Source organism: Rutidosis leptorrhynchoides, chromosome 11 (genome assembly GCF_046630445.1).
Source record: "Rutidosis leptorrhynchoides isolate AG116_Rl617_1_P2 chromosome 11, CSIRO_AGI_Rlap_v1, whole genome shotgun sequence".
NCBI lineage: Eukaryota > Viridiplantae > Streptophyta > Magnoliopsida > Asterales > Asteraceae > Rutidosis > Rutidosis leptorrhynchoides.
The window spans coordinates 156,851,778-156,868,973 of record NC_092343.1 but is presented as its reverse complement, the minus strand read 5'-3'; the positions used below and the strand labels follow the sequence as shown (position 1 = coordinate 156,868,973).

General features: G+C 31.4%; 1 long non-coding RNA gene across 1 annotated transcript; it reads right to left on the bottom strand.

The window, feature by feature from the left end:
* Window positions 1-1,072: 1,072 nt before the first annotated feature.
* LOC139877631 (uncharacterized) lies at window positions 1,073-3,922 on the bottom strand. The gene is made up of 3 exons (XR_011768702.1): window positions 3,768-3,922; window positions 2,649-3,588; window positions 1,073-1,421 (listed from the first exon to the last, which is right to left on the bottom strand). It is a non-coding gene; the product is annotated as an uncharacterized lncRNA (long non-coding RNA).
* Between the last annotated feature and the right edge of the window lie 13,274 nt (window positions 3,923-17,196).

Genomic DNA, 17,196 nt, shown 5'->3' with positions numbered 1-17,196 from the left:
GATGAATGAAATGAATGGTGGAGATGGTGGGTTGACTAGTTGACCTAGTCAACTAGTTTGCGCACTAGACAACTTCGGTTCCTCAAATTTAAAGCGGGTGCGTGAATTAACCAAACGAATTAACTTAATTACGCGAGAATAAACGGGAGATGTTATAATCGAATAACGGAAATATTAAGAACGTTAGTTAACGAAAGATACGAATTTAGATAACGAAAGATATTATCTAAAAAAAAAAAAGACGGGCGTTAAAATAATTTAACGGAAAAATGCGGGATGTTACAATAACCTCGATAAAATTAATAATTTGTCCGGTCCCAACTTGGGACCAGTACAAATTTGGACCCCAATCGATAAAATAATAAGATAATAATTTTTTTGAAATCCCAGTGTAAATATATTGGTCCCAGCGAAACTATAAATTAATAATTACTATTTTTTTTTAAATGGCAATATACATTGAATTTGACAAGTTCATTAATGTGTGAATCTTACATACATGAGAATTTTGAAGTTCCTTGTTTATGTTTTATTCAAATACGTAAATTGAATAGTGAATGGATATGATAATTTCGAATAACGATGCATTAATTTGAGACTTGCTCACAAATATAAGCTAATTTTTTAAATTGATAATTTATTAATTTATCTATATAATAATATTTCGCTAAATTAATAAAATACAACGGTCCTAACATTATTAATTTATAGAGGCTTCACTATATTGTGTATTGTGTTGACGTTGATATATTGTGTTGACGTTGATGTGGCATGATTGGGAGTGGTCTAATAAGTTTCAACGACGATATCTTCTTCGTTCTTCAATTAACAAAATCTCAATTGGTGATGTGGCCATGGCGATGCATGTTCCTTCTCAGTCATTCTTATCTGTAATTATTCCATTTTTTAACCATTTAATTATTGCTGTGATCTTGAACTGTTTTTTTTTCCTTGGTTTATAATTGTTGTTATTAATTGCAGTTTGATTGAATGCCGGTGCTTATTGAAATTAAAGTAAATAAATTGAATTAGTTAATACCTAACTGCTTACTGTACTAGATTAAAAGCAATTGCAATAAAAAATAAGAGGTCTGCTATATGAATTGATAATCACCAATTTTTAAAAATTTATGAAGGATGGCAAGCCACCAATAGCTGGTAGTCAGCTTTTTCATATCAGTCTCATGTTCAAATCTCACTAATTAAATAAATTTGGTGACAGGTGAAAGGGCCGAAAAAGGTCACGGAATACCAGTTAAGATGGACACGTATATCCGATTGTATAACCTAAACATGAAAACCTCATTTGTTCACCCCTTTAACTGTTTACCTTTCATGTAACGGAGACAAATTCTTAATGAAGTCTTAGCTGTACTGTCGTTGAGAGCGCGTTAAGAGCAAAAGAGTTATTCAGCTTCAACCTGTTAACAAGATAAATAAATTTGATTCAGTATGAGAATCCATTCATAAACGACAATTTTTGGATATAACTTAATTCACTGTATAAGTGACAGAATAGATGTATTTGTCTTGAAAATGTATGTCCATACAAAGCTATAAAATATGGAAATCATTGAGTTACCATAGCTTCATCATTTAGATTGATTAAATCGATTGTCAATGTTTTTTCCGGTTTCATATTTGAGTATGCAGTCTTCTTTCAATAATTCAAGGGAGTTTTCATACAGTTAATGATAGACATGTAATGCATTACTTTTTGCAACTTTTTATGTTATTTCTGAAGGATTAATGTGCAAGGTACAACATATAACTATATGGCCAAATTCATTTGAGCCTTCGGGGTCACACACATATACACCGAGACGTCAAATAAATATATATATATGATGTATATATATTACTCAAGTAACAAAATAGTAAATCGAAATTAATTCATTTACTATTCATATGAATAGTAAATGAAACGAAATTAATTAATTTACTATTCACATGAAAGTGACATGATAGAAATTATTAATTATAAGTTTCATAAACTACCCCTGAAGTATTTGAGAAATACAACTTTATGATATTACGTAAATCAAATTCAATATCCTAAATTGGATTCTTTCAAAAAGTAAAGATTCTTTCAAAAAGTAAAATATTCACGGATTGATATAAGGTTCACGGGTGTTTCTAAAGTGTAATATATATTCCTTTCTTTTGCCTTCATAAGAAGATACGAGAGAATTAAAAAGAGAGTAAGTAAGAATATCATTTTGAGTTCATAATATTAATCAAAGGTTGATTAATTATTACTTGGGTTTGGACTAGCATCCATTGACGTTGTTTGAAGTGTAGTGTGGACTATCCTAAGAGACGGTCATATTTTTGATCGTAAGTTTCTCTCCGTCTCATCAATTTCTCCAAGAAAGGTATATCGTTAACTCCTCTTTTATTTTATATTCATGACAATTATTATGGTGTAACTGGATCACTGGGAAAGATTAATTGTGTGCATGTTTCATTAAATAAGTGAAAATTTAATCTTGTATAAATTTTGTTCATAAAATAATTAAAGATTATTATTTTAACTATCCGCTGCGTTAATCTGATTTGGTAAAAGTACACACGATTTTCCAACAATTTCATATATTATCTCAGAATGTTGAGCCTATATTGTTAGAATACAACTATAAAAAACTTACCTTTTATGGTATTTGACCTTTGGATCAGAGAAATCATATTCTCATCATGTCCAAATATAGAGGGTCACAAGCAACAATAAGCAGTAGCAGAAAGTCAGCAACAACAGTCAACAAAGCAGTCAACAACGGCTCTATAACCTGCATATTTCCAATTTAGTCAAAGTGGTTCCAAAATGTGTTTGGATCCATACCCGAACTAGGAATTACCTGTTAGGCCATTAGTTGTATATAATCATGTTCATTTGTAACAGAAAACTTAACCAAATCTATTCAAAATGTAGTCGTTAAAGCATTCTGCTCTCTTTTATTATTTTCAAGTTTATAATCTTAGTTCTCATACTCAATACATTATCAATAAACAAATTTATATTTCCGCATTATCAATTGTTAACATGGTATCAAGAGCTTTGGTGTCGATCTTGGATCAAGACACTCGTATTTAGCTTCAATCATTTACCGAAATTAAGCTGCCATGTCATATACGTGACGGTAGCTCAAAAATGCCTGAAACAAGCTGCCAGGTCAAAGAATTGACTGTAGCTTGGAAATACCGAAGGAAATAAGCTTATTAAATCTAGCTGCAATGTCTGAGGACGTTAGCTCAAGTCAACAATCAACTGAAAACAACAAAACAAGCCTCAAAATCACCGGTCACCAAGCAACAAAGATTAGTTGCGAATGCCATGGTGATTATATTGCGGTTTCAGAACAAAGAAAGGGTTGGATTTGCAGCCGTGGGTAACCAAGAGGCTACCAACAACGGTGGCCACCACCAACCATCAATAGTTAACGGCGACCATAGGCGCTTACCTGGCACCGAAAGGAGAAAAGAAATCAAAAACCTGAACGGCGGCGAAGGGAGCAGCTGCGGTGGTCGGCGGCAACCATGAAGCTACCCGCAACAACACCACAAATGCTTCAATTTCATGGCTTCGAAAATCTGCAAATCAGGTAAAGGGTTTGAGTTTACACCTCAAATCCTTCTCTCCTCAACATTTTTTTTCCTTAATTTCGTATTCATAAAGAAGGGCCAAATGGGTGAGGGAGAAACCCTCAAACACTAATTTCGGATTTAAATCATATAAAACATCCGAATGGGTGTTGTTAAAATCCTCATACCTTGTATTTCTCCTCGATTCCACACTCAGAATGTAAGGGTGAGGGAAAGACCATATCCTGGAACACTAAATCAAGTAACAGTGAAGGATCTAAATGGGTATAGCCACCATATATGACTGTTAATGGTGGAAAAGGGGTTAGGGATGAAAGATAAAAGTTTTTTTTTTCTTTTTTGTGAATAAAACACATTCTTACCAAGGTTTAAGATGATAGACCCGTAAAGTAAAACACTCTCTTGTAGTCTTGTGTCTTTCAAGTAAAAAAGAGTCAAAAATGAAAAAGTGTGCCAAGTTACAAAGAAAAAAAAAAGGAAAAGGTTGGTCAGCTATCTCTTACAATATTGACGTGGTGTCAAAAACGAGTGGTCAAAATGGACTTTCAAAAAGTAAAATGTACTCTAGTAGAAGATGGATCTAATATTTGCACATGGTGGGGGTCAATGAGAGCTTTGTTGTGCATGGATTTTTTACACTTTGTTTATTTGAGTTCCTAAGTGGTTGAAAAAAAAAATAGAGTTAAATAATAATAGATCTTATAAAGCAAAATGTCCTGTTTAATAATGGAGAGTCAAAAAATAGTTAAATTGTTTTAATGAACAAACGTTTAATGGGACGTTTCTTGAAAAATCCAATTTTTCAGATTAAAAAATAAAAATAAAAAATCTTTCAAGTCAAATGAACTAGATTTTTTTATGATGAAAGAGTCAAAGGATGTTTTTCAAAGTGAACTTTTGGTTTGTACTCCGTAACTTTTTGTTCAATGTTGAAATCTCTCTTTTTACTCTTTTGAGTTTAAAAAAAAAAAAAGGAGTCAGCCGTCAGGTAAGTTTTTTGGTCAATTGATACGGTCATCAATTTTAGAAGACGTTTGTGTTGGTTACAAAAGCACGATGAAGTAGTTTTATTTACAGTTAGCATTAGTGGCAGTTTAAGTAGTAAATAAAAGTTTTGCGCCAACATGGGTTGGTTACCACGTCCCACAACATGATCTAGTATCATTAATTGTAGCCAGTAGTGATTTAGTGGTTAGACATGTTTAGAAGTTGCAGTTAGTAGCCTAGTTTCTTACTATGAATATGTTATCTTTTTATTAGAATGAATATGTTACGTCTTTAAAATAGATGTAAAATTTGAGACTAGAAGCATTTTTGTAAGAGTGTGGTATGTGTCATATAAATACCACACTTAGACTATATTTTAGGCTTAACCCTTCACAATTACTCTCACCCTCACACCTTCACTTTCACACACTTAGCATATTCTCTCTAAACCTTGTAAACACCTCAACAATTGTAACTGATTGTATCATTCAGATTAACAGCAGCATATTCAGATTCATAACATCTTCATCTTCATAAATACAATACATATACATACGGCATATACATACGGCATACACGATCACATACATAATCATAAACATGAATTAGAGCAGAAATCATACTCTACATGTGGTATCAGAGCAGAAGAAGCTCTCCTCCATCGATCCAGATCAGATTCATACTTTTATTCATCGATTTCTGCTTCTGTTCTTCATAGTTTGACCAGAGTTGACCAAATCAAGCATCGACAGATTCAGCTGTTATTAGAACGAATTGAAACCTGTTTTAGCTTTCTAATCATCACAGATTCCTTCGTTGATCATTATATCCTTTAAGCAAATCGAAATCAGATCGAAATCTAGAATTATTTGCTCGAAAAGTGAAACAAGCAGGTTTTGGTTCATAGATCGAATTGAAACGATTTGAAGGATTCTGTAAACGTAGATGTGTTATAATTCATCTATAGAAGCTTTCTAAGTCATCAATTTCTTCGTTAAAACATTACAGATCAAATGCACAAATTCGAACCAAATTTTGGCGTTAATTGTTCATCGATTAATTCACTGTTTTCATGTGTTTATTTTGCTGATTGCTGTTAGATTCTTACTCAGGAAGTCTCGGAGATTACTTAGCTCGATTTTAAGCCATAAACAACAAGTTTTGCAGTTTTTAGCCGGAAACATCATCGGAATCTTCATAGTTCGCCGGAAAAGTCTGTTTTGCATCTCAAAAATCTGTAACTGCTCACCCGCACGGTTGAGTACACGGTTGAATCGATTGATTTCTGAAACGTATGGTGTGATTTTTTGTTTGACCAAAATTCCAATAAGAGTGATAATACGAGTGGATGTACGAGCGAAAATACGAGTGATTGAAGCGCACAGTAAAACGTACGAGTACTTGATTTGATTTGCTGGAACCTACGTGTGGTGATTTGGAAATTTAGGGTTCTTTGTATTTGGGGAAGAAAGTCGATATGAGAGAAGAAGAAACAGATATACAGTTTTTTCTGTGGGACCCACGAACTTGTCATACCAGATCTGCCATTTCTTGAAATCTCTCTTCTGATTCAAAATCGCGGTGTAACGTGTATCCTAGACTAGTTCACGAACTCTTAAACCTTTGAACCCCCTGAACTCATATTGAACCCCTGACCCCTTCCTCCCTTCGAACTCTCTCTCATTTTTGAACCTAATTCTTTATTGCACTCTCTGACCCTGTCACCATTTAAACTCTCTGACCCCATGTTCCAACTTCCATTAAAAATAATAATAATAATAATAATAATAATAATAATAATAATAATAATGTGACGACCCGGAAATTTCCGACTAAATTTAAACTTAATCTTTATATGATTTCAACATGATAAGCAAGCCTGTAATATTGAGTCTCTAAATTCTTGAACTAATTCATGAATTCATTTGGCTTTCGACCATTCTCGACGATTCATGAACAACTATTTGTAAATAGATATATATATATATATATATATATATATAAAATAATTTGAGATATTATTGAAATAATATATGATTAAATTGTTAGAACTAAATATGTAAAATAATATGCGATTTAATGAAAACTATATTTATAAATATATAGATATATATGATTATGTATATAAATATTACTTGAAAATATATAAAGTTATATTAAATCTATTTGTTTAAAAATATATAATATATTTGTTTTAGTAATTAAACTTGCTATTTTTAAAACTGTTTTTATATAGAAAGAGAATATATTAAAAATAAATACTTTTGAGCTTAACTAGTAAACGTCAGTAACACTCGGTTGACGTTTTGTTATTTTTAATATAGATATATTACATATTCATGAAGGATTGAAATAAAAGTTGAACTGTAAATTGATTACGAAGATTTTAGATTTGTTAAATATATTTTTATTTTTTTAGTTAAATATTAGTACTCCGTACATGTTAATTGGAACAGGAAATAAATAATTATCAAACCTTTTTGATCAGGTTCTAATCAGTAAATGACTGAAATAATTAAATATATTAAATCTAAAAATTTGAGATTTTTAGGAACACTTCTATACGTTAACTGTTTAGCAATGGACACGATATAGTTATCGGGAATTAGTGTCGGTAGAAATAAAATAGGAATCCATCTGTTTTGCTGTTTGATGTTTTCATTCACCACATGATTAAATCAACATAATTTATTATTATTATTATTATTATTATTATTATTATTATTATTATTATTATTATTATTATTATTATTATTATTATTATTATTATTATTATTATTATTATTATTATTATTATTATAATTACTTAATCTCATTTTATATGTATATACATATATACACCAAGAGTTTGAGCTAGAGAACACACAAAGTATCACCAGCAATCCTTTACCAACGCCACCAGGTTGCAGCCGCCTCCACTACCTGCTGCCTGCATTATCACAGCCATCGAACAGCCACCCTAAAACCACTTTCGACTCATCCTCCACCATGAACCACCTCATCACACCATCATCCTTAATCACCCTACAACAACCCAGTTCTTCTTATTATCATTTTTTTTCCTTTCCCTAATCAAAGCTACCAATCCACAACACCCCCGCCCCCATGATTGAGCCTAACCTCTACAACCTTATGCTCGTTTACTACCACGACCATCCTCACCATCCTCATCAATCACCATTGGACTCCATTAAACCACCAAGAAACAACCTTCATCGATCACAATAACCTTACCATTAGAACCTGCTACACGTTATATTTTAAAAAAATAAAAATAAAAAAAAACTGTCGACAGCCTGCTGCTATACTTATTATTATTATTATTATTAATATTGTTGTTATTATTATTATTATTAGTAACATTAATTACTCTCAAGTACTATTAATAAGTATTATTAGTATTAATAGTTAGGATTAAAAACTATAATTTTTATTATAAAAATAATACAATTTTTTTTATTATCATTATTATTATTATTATTAAAACTATATTATTATTATTATTATCAATATTACTATTAATATTATTATTATTATAAAAGTTAGTTATATTTAATAAAACTATTTTTTTAATTATTTATTTAAAGTATATAAAGTAAATATATTTAAGTTAATAATAAAACACGTGAATTATTAAAACTAACAGTTATATTAATAATGATATATAAATTTATTCGACTTCAATTATATGTGTTAATATATACATAAATGATATAGGTTCGTGAATCCGAGGCCAACTCTATACTTGTTCAATGTCGTCATATGTATTTTTACTACGAAATACAGTATTGTGAGTTTCATTTGCTCCCTTTTTAATTGCTTTCGCAATATATATTTTTGGGCTGAGAATACATGCGCTGCTTTTATGTTTGACAAAATAGACACAAGTACTTAAAAATATATTCTACGTTGAGTTGTACCACTAGCATATTTCCCTGTAGCTTGGTAACTACTATTTACATGAGTATTGTAAACGCGAATCCTGTTGATAGATCTATCGGGCCTGACAACCCCAACCGGACTGGACGACCAGTATTCAACGGTTGCACAGTACTTCGTTTCGGTGACTACACTTGGTACGGTGTAGTGAGATTTCATAATAAAGGGAATATGCGACGTTGATTAAATGTTAAGTATGGTTACCAAGTGCTCAACCACTTAGAATATCTTTATTAAAATATTTATGATTATGAAATCTTGTGGTCTATTAATATATTGAAATGATTGTTATGATAAACCTATAAACTCACCAACCTTTTGGTTGACACTTTTAAGCATGTTTATTCTCAGGTATGAATTAAGTCTTCCGCTGTGCATTTGCTCATTTTAAGAACATTACTTGGAGTCGATCATCGCAATGGGACCAAATGTTGATGACTTCGTCCAGTAGGATTAGGACGGGTTGTTACAGGTGGTATCAGAGTGGTGGTCTTAGCGAACCAGGTCTTGCATTAGTGTGTCTAACTGATAGTTGATTAGATGCATTAGTGAGTCTGAACTTCGACCGTGTCTGCATGTCAAAAGTTTTGCTTATCATTCCGTGTCGAAAATTTCCTGCTTATCATTCTTAGGGAATTATTTGCTTATCATACTTAATCTAGACATATCTTACTGCCTGGATTGCATGAATAGTGCATAGACAAAATTCATATCTTAGCGTATCTGCTAATTCATATCTTAGCATATCTGTTACTGTAAACTTTGTCTAACATATTCCGTAGATTCCTCCGTAACTTATGGGATTTTAGTATTATATATGCATATGTAAATTATCTATTACAGGGTACTAATCTACATCCTATAATCTATTTCTTATCGAAAATCCTTCATCTGATCGTACGAGATGAATCCCTCCACCAGTTCGAATTCCTCGGATTCCGACAACTATTCTAATATGGAGTTTCACCTAAGCTCCGAAAGTAGTGTCACCAGAATGAATCAACCAATCATCCATCCCCAATTCATCTGATGGGTTCGTTGTCGACTTAATCAATGGAGATGCGCAGAAGGCGATCCCTTCCACTAACCGAATTCACTTTTTGATGAAGAACCTGAAGCACTTACCGGCGAACCTGTTCGTAACACCATTTTCAGCCTCAGTTCCAGAGTAGTTCGATACGATTATATTCTATCCACAATTCTGAACCTTATTCATCCGCTCGTTTCGACCGACAATCATCCCGGAATAATAGAAGAAATAAACGAGCTTCGCGCTCGGGTAGTGGCTTTAGAGAATATGGTGCGAATGTTACAAACGCCAGCAGCAGCACCAGCAGCATAACCAGTACCACCATCAACAACATCAACAGTACCATCACCACCAACATCAACACCAGTACCACCAACAACCCAAGTTTCAACATCACATGCCTCAACATCTCATTCTGTACCTCGAGCATAATCTTCGTCCTACATATCATTCTACACCGACTATCTTTGTTCTACATGACGATTATGTAATCTCCAATGTTTTAGAGATTATGTATTCTAGTTCTAATGGTAAATCAAATGAGATTAATATCATATTAACTCATTAAATCCATGATTACATATGAAGAAAATATATATGTATATATGTTTTCATAAAGATTGTAATTAAAAATTCTTTTGTACAAACTGTTAACGGTGAAAATATTTTAACGGGTAGGTAATACTCGAGGAATATTTAGATTTCACATTAATAAGTTACATTGTACATTCTTCGAATCTGATTCAACAGTCACAGATATACGAATCCGATCACCGCAGAATAACCATTTACATTCAATCTCATATTTGGATTTTGACCTATCAGAATTCAACAAGTGCCATAATGAAGAAAACATTTGACAAAATAAAATTTGTTAGAAACAAACAATTTAATTATGAGAAGAATTTTGTTAAGAATCCACGCTAACTGTTCCTAGCTAACTGTTCCTAGCTAACTGATTACTTTTTATTTATCGCAATTTAATTATCGCAATTTATATTCTCGCAATTTATTTATCGTTATTTAATTTCTGTTATTTAATTTACGCACTTTAAATATCGGGACACGTATACAAGGTTTTGACATATCATATCGACCCATCTATATATATATTTCGGAACAACCATAGACACTCTATATGCAGTAATGTTGGGAGTTAGCTATACAGGGTTGAGGTTGATTCCAAAATATATATATAGTTTGAGTTGTGATCGAGTCTGAGACGTATACGGGTCACGAAACGTATTAATTAATTCGAATATTATATATTAAACTATATATGAATTATTGGACTGTTAACTGTGGACTATCGACTGTGGACTAATAATATTGGACAAATAAAATGAATTAAAATATTGATTATAACATATGAAACTAAATAATTCTTCAAGTTTGCCACTTGATTTGATCTTAAACCTCATTTGTATCTTGACGAATACTATCTGCGCTCAAACCTTTCATAATTCTTGAAACACCTCAATCGAGAGAAGGAACCAACCGCACTTCATCTACGGAAGAAAAAATTGATGCATATAATTACGCACCTGAAAACACTCGGAACCTGAGCAAACATTTAACACGTAGCGGTGTTAATTCCTTTAGTGTTATTATTACCCAAAATAACTTGGTAATCCCTCTCAAGGTATCAAATTTTCTCACAGCTCCAGCAAGTTAATTTCGACCTTTCGTTCGAAACAACCTTATTATAACCTTGATATATATACGTGCTCATTTATTGTTACCAGAGAACCTTTTATATTCCCCCATACTATGAATCAGTGTTTAATCATCTAAAAACACAATTCTCCTGAAACCACCTCGGATTAATAACTGATGATTCAGATATGGCTGCATTAAATGCAGACGAAACAGTAAAATCGTAGATGGTTTAAACGGCCAAAATTTTGATGATAAAGAAGGGAGTGTTGGGAACGCTCAATAGAAAATTTGATACTGAAAAACAGATTGAGCTAACCATGATGGAGACCAAGGACAAAGACAAGGACCAAACCCTATATTCAAAGAATCCAAGTAATTCTGGATCCACCGAATTCTTTAGAGAATATCTTGCTCCGAAGTCATGTTAAAATCTTGCGGAAAATTTTTCGTCATCAACCTTAGAACTTAGAAATTCCAAAATATCATCATAAATATCTTCGATATTTCTGAGGATATTTTCATAAATATTCTTATCCGAAATTATCTATCTCTTCGTGTTTTCTGTATTCCATTATATTGGAAACTTCTGTAAAAATCTAAGTATAAATTATGAATGAATTGTGGAGAAGTGTTGGGAATTGAAGCATGAGTTAGTATAATATAATGACGCTTGGCCAACGTGATTATATTACAGTAAGTCATGCTGAGTTTCTAATGGAACGTGATGATTCACAGATCATAACATCATTATGTGTCATGTTACATAACTCTTTCATTCTGCTTAACTTCTAAACATATGAAGAAAATATATTCTTGATAGTTCTATTCTCAGCGATTTTGATAAATTTGAAAATCAAATCGTGCTATCACGTTCCTTTCTGCTTAGAACATTATATTCATTAGAAACTCCATACTTACAAATTCTGGACCATTACTCGTTTTACTAGAGACCGAGAGGAGATTAAAAATACAAAGAGCTCCGAAACATAAGGGAAGATATAAAACTCGACAACAACACAGAAATCACAAACCGTGTACATTAATACGAATAACAATACAAAGACACGGGAGTATGATAAGCACAATAACTCCAAGAGCGAAGTAGAAGTAAATAGATTCCTCCGGTGGTAGATGAAAAAGGAGAATGATCGATATGAAAGTCAGGAATATATCCAGAATTAAAACTGGATGAAGCATATTGACTGATGACTTGAAAGTATGAATTAAAATGTAGAAAATGGGAGTGGTAGGAAGTAATAGAACGGAAGAAGTTCATTTATAGTGGAAATACCAGACCGAGCAATCGAGGCAGATCACCACATTTAATTAAAGAGATATTAATTTTCTTAAATCCCGAAGAATCGAATCTTATAGATTTCGAAGATTTTCTCTAAATCCCTTGAATTCCGGAAAATCAACCGTGACTACGTCACCGGGTAAGACAAATCTGCATTTACTCAGTTCATTATTTTGTGATAGCTACACTCATACCCTTCACGTAAATGAATTGCTTTATCCATATTACTCAATGTCAATAAAATTCTATTTATCAACTCGTATTCGTCATGAAAATATTTTTATTGTTAGCCATGACAACCTCACTCAAATTTCGGGACGAAATTTCTTTAACGGGTAGGTACTGTGACGACCCGGAAATTTCCGACTAAATTTAAACTTAATCTTTATATGATTTCAACACGATAAGCAAGCCTGTAATATTGAGTCTCTAAATTCTTGAACTAATTCATGAATTCATTTGGCTTTCGACCATTCTCGACGATTCATGAACAACTATTTGTAAAATAGATATATATATACATATATATATATATATAGATATATATATATATATATATATATATAATAATTTGAGATATTATTGAAATAATATATGATTAAATTGTTAGAACTAAATATGTAAAATAATATGCGATGTAATGGAAACTATATTTATAAATATATAGATATATATGATTATGTATATAAATATTACTTGAAAATATATAAATTATATTAAATCTATTTGTTTAAAAATATATAATATATTTGTTTTAGTAATTAAACTTGCTATTTTTAAAACTGTTTTTATATAGAAAGAGAATATATTAAAAATAAATACTTTTGAGCTTAACTAGTAAACGTCAGTAACACTCGGTTGATGTTTTGTTATTTTTAATATAGATATAGTACATATTCATGAAGGATTGAAATAAAAGTTGAACTGTAAATTGATTACGAAGATTTTAGATTTGTTAAATATATTTTTATTTTTTTTAGTTAAATATTAGTACTCCGTACATGTTAATTGGAACAGGAAATAAATAATTATCAAATCTTTTTGATCAGGTTCTAATCAGTAAATTACTGAAATAATTAAATATATTAAATCTAAAAATTTGATATTTTTAGGAACACTTCTATACGTTAACTGTTTAGCAATGGACACGATATAGTTATCGGGAATTAGTGTCGGTAGAAATAAAATAGGAATCCATCTGTTTTGCTGTTTGATGTTTTCATTCACCACATGATTAAATCAACATAATTTATTATTATTATTATTATTATTATTATTATTATTATTATTATTATTATTATTATTATTATTATTATTATTATTATTATTATTATTATTATTATTATTATTATTATTATTATTATTATTATTATTATTAATATTATAATTACTTAATCTCATTTTATATGTATATACATATATACACCAAGAGTTTGAGCTAGAGAACACACAAAGTATCACCAGCAATCCTTTACCAACGCCACCAGGTTGCAGCCGCCTCCACTACCTGCTGCCTGCATTATCACAGCCATCGAACAGCCACCCTAAAACCACTTTCGACTCATCCTCCACCATGAACCACCTCATCACACCATCATCCTTAATCACCCTACAACAACCCAGTTCTTCTTATTATCATTTTTTTTCCTTTCCCTAATCAAAGCTACCAATCCACAACACCCCCGCCCCCATGATTGAGCCTAACCTCTACAACCTTATGCTCGTTTACTACCACGACCATCCTCACCATCCTCATCAATCACCATTGGACTCCATTAAACCACCAAGAAACAACCTTCATCGATCACAATAACCTTACCATTAGAACCTGCTACACGTTATATTTAAAAAAAAATAAAAATAAAAAAAACTGTCGACAGCCTGCTGCTATACTTATGTTTCATTCAAACCTGCAACGAAACCTTTTTTTTTGTTTCCTGTTTTTATGCTCACGAGACGCTGCTGCTATGATTGTTTCTTCTTCATGTTTCTGTTTCACAACCTCTGTAAGTAACTACCTACACATCTAACCATCAGACAAATCCACCTGCTCAACTACTCAACTAATTATGCCGTCTAAATACTGATATACTATTTCGTTTTCGATGGAATCAATAGACTGTTATTGATACAGTTAATGTGATTGCTTCTGTCGGTTATTATATAAAAAAAAAATTGGAGAAGTTGAATCATGGTTGGCTGGGTGGACGTGGAACCCATCACAAAAAGAAACAAATATTTGACCTTGCTTTTAAACCACTTGCTTAATAAAATAAAGGGAATTGAATTGCTTCAAAATTCTAGTGGAACCGTGAACTGCATTTTAACCCTCGAGCTGTTAAAATAAATAAGTGGACTGTCGATATTTGGGCTTCCTTTGTTGTATAAATGGACTGCACAAATAAGATTAGTTGTTGGGCTCTAAATGGGCCATAAAAGCCTGACTAACATGGCTGCTAATTCTGTTGTCGGGTACGCAAGTAATAATGATGTGGTGGTAATATGTTAATGGCGATAGTAATAAAATGATGATGATGGTAACGAGTTTATAATAATAGAGAGAATGATGTACGATTATGAGTTAAATGAGTTTAGGAGGGTTGTTATTTCATAAAAGCAGAAATGGAGGAGTGGTCTTGGGTTTTATTGGGTTAGCGGGACATCGTGAGTTCAAACTCGGACTTGGGCACTTTTTTTTAAGGACTATTTCTTGAGGTAGTTTACTTATTACTTAATTTTATTATTATTATTATTAATATTGTTGTTATTATTATTATTAGTAACATTAATTACTATCAAGTATTATTAATAAGTATTATTAATATTAATAGTTAGGATTAAAAACTATAATTTTTATTATAAAAATAATATAATTTTTTATTATTATCATTATTATTATTATTATTAAAACTATATTATTATTATTATTATCAATATTACTATTAATAATATTATTATTATAAAAGTTAGTTATATTTAATAAAACTATTTTTATTTACTTATTTATTTATTTAAAGTATATAAAGTAAATATATTTAAGTTAATAATAAAACACGTGAATTATTAAAACTAACAGTTATATTAATAATGATATATAAATTTATTCGACTTCAATTATATGTGTTAATATATACATAAATGATATAGGTTCGTGAATCCGAGGCCAACTCTATACTTGTTCAATGTCGTCATATGTATTTTTACTACGAAATACAGTATTGTGAGTTTCATTTGCTCCCTTTTTAATTGCTTTCGCAATATATATTTTTGGGCTGAGAATACATGGCTGCTTTTATGTTTGACAAAATAGACACAAGTTCTTAAAAATATATTCTACGTTGAGTTGTACCACTGGCATATTTCCCTGTAGCTTGGTAACTACTATTTACATGAGTATTGTAAACGCGAATCCTGTTGATAGATCTATCGGGCCTGACAACCCCAACCGGACTGGATGACCAGTATTCAACGGTTGTACAGTACTTCGTTTCGGTGACTACACTTGGTACGGTGTAGTGAGATTTCATAATAAAGGGAATATGCGACGTTGATTAAATGTTAAGTATGGTTACCAAGTGATCAACCACTTAGAATATCTTTATTAAAATATTTATGATTATGAAATCTTGTGGTCTATTAATATATTGAAATGATTGTTATGATAAACCTATGAACTCACCAACATTTTGGTTGACACTTTTAAGCATGTTTATTCTCAGGTACGAACTAAGTCTTCTGCTGTGCATTTGCTCATTTTAAGAACATTACTTGGAGTCGATCATCGCAATGGGACCAAATGTTGATGACTTCGTCCAGGAGGATTAGGACGGGTTGTTACAAATAATAATAATAATAATAATAATAATAATAATAATAATAATAATAATAATAATAATAATAATAATAATAATAATAATAATAATAATAATAATAATAATAATAATAATAATAATAATAATAAAAAGGGAGAAGCCCGAATCCAATTTTAGTTCTTAACTCAGGCACTTAAATCATTTTCAAATTTCAACGATGACGACAAGAGACTCGTTAGCACTCGGAACGGACACCAGACCACCAATTTTTTTCAGAGGAAGTTTTATCATGTGGCGATCTAGATTTCTTAACTTCATAGAAAGTCACGAGTATGGAAAAGAAATGACGGATTCATTGAATAACGGATTGGCTAAAAAGCAATATCAAGCAGGAACGGAAATTGAACTTGGATACGAACAATTGAATACTCAACAAAAGAATCGGATCATCGGAGATCAGAAATTGAGATCTTATCTAATGCAATCTTTGACTGACGAGGTGTTCGAAGATATTGACAGTTATGAATCAGGAAAAGATATTTGGGATGAACTGAATCGACAAATGTACGGATCTAAGACTGCTTCTAAGTCAAGGATGACAACAGCACTGAAAAGTTATGAATGTTTCAAGCAGGAGGACGGAGAACTTCTAAAATCAGCTTACAAGAGATTTTGTAATATCTTGAATGAGTTAAGGAAGAACAAGCTTAATAAGGATAAGCTCGAGATAAATATCAAGTTCTTGTACAACATGGATCCAGACTGGGAAAGGCATGCAATGAGTATCATTCAGAATCAAGACTGAAACAACCCAACCCGTATTCCATACGAAATTTTTTTTTATATAATACACATTTACGCACCAATTAAAT